Here is a 1,113-nt window from a genome sequence, read left to right as displayed (position 1 = left end):
CCCGGTACACTGCAACCGTCATAAACATGATTCGGCTACTAAGCGTCTTGCTTCTGATCAGGTGACAATGAGGATGCGGCAACACTTTTTTCAGTGCCGTTGTAACTCTGAACAGTCACTAAATGAACTGTTTATAAGTCCAGGACCACCTGTCACTCATTTCGCTCAAGAGGGATGCATTCAAGAGTTAACACCATCTCCGTGAAGACAGCTGTGTGCAAACCGGCTCTGCTCAGGGCATGTTTCTAATCATGGTTTATTATCAGGTGAAACACGGACAGAACATGCAGTTCATCATAGCAGAAAATCCAATTAATATTTCCAAGTCAAAAAAACAAACCCCAGAAACCAGTAAAAAACCAAGATACCTTTTTCCGTCCTCGTCATAGTGACTTCCAGAATTCCTTCAGCCCCTCTTGCGATGCAGCTGCTCCCTCAAGACCCGGAAGCCCTCAATGCTCTGGAGAAGAGACCGGATATCAGAAAACACCTTCGCTCGATTAGAATCTCCATGCCGCCTAAAAAGGACTGTACGGCACTCAAGACACCCGGGGGGGGGGGGGATGAAATTCTGCTTTGGGTTTTTCTAATTAATTTATTATTATAGAATTTACTAAGTATTTACTAAGAAAAAAGTTGAGGCTGTTAACTTTTATTCTACAGGTAGTCCTTGACTTACAACTGTTTGTTTAGTGACCTTTAAAAGTTACAATGGCACTGAAAAAAAGGGACTTATGACCGTTTCTCACACTTACAACCACTGCTGCATCCCCAGGGTCATGTGATCAAAACTGAGATATATAGTGTTTTGATAGAATTCAATTCGGAAACAGAACTAGTTAAAGATTGTATGATTAAATGGGCTCAAAATATTCAAGAACCAATAATGTTAGAAACTTGGGAAGTAATCTGGGTAAGAAATGTCAAGTTCACCCAAACACAGAATTTAAGGGAAAACTTTTATAAAATGTTTCATAGATGGCATTTGGATCCCCAAAAATTGTCTTGCATGTATCCGAATTTGCAACCAAAATGTTGGAGATGTGATAATATGGACGCAACTTATTATCATATTTGGTGGACATGTAGGGATGTTAAAGCCTTTTGGATTAA

At 40.1% G+C, this 1,113-nt stretch overlaps 1 non-coding gene across 1 annotated transcript; it reads right to left on the bottom strand.

Annotated features, from left to right (window-relative positions):
* Positions 1-225: 225 nt before the first annotated feature.
* Positions 226-306, bottom strand: LOC114923762. Its single transcript, XR_003810701.1, has one exon. It is a non-coding gene; the product is annotated as a small nucleolar RNA SNORD126 (small nucleolar RNA).
* Positions 307-1,113: the final 807 nt, after the last annotated feature.

This window comes from Protobothrops mucrosquamatus, unplaced genomic scaffold, assembly GCF_001527695.2.
Source record: "Protobothrops mucrosquamatus isolate PMUCROS unplaced genomic scaffold, P.Mucros_1.0 scaffold11009, whole genome shotgun sequence".
Lineage (NCBI taxonomy): Eukaryota > Metazoa > Chordata > Lepidosauria > Squamata > Viperidae > Protobothrops > Protobothrops mucrosquamatus.
This window is presented reverse-complemented; position numbering and strand designations above follow the sequence as displayed.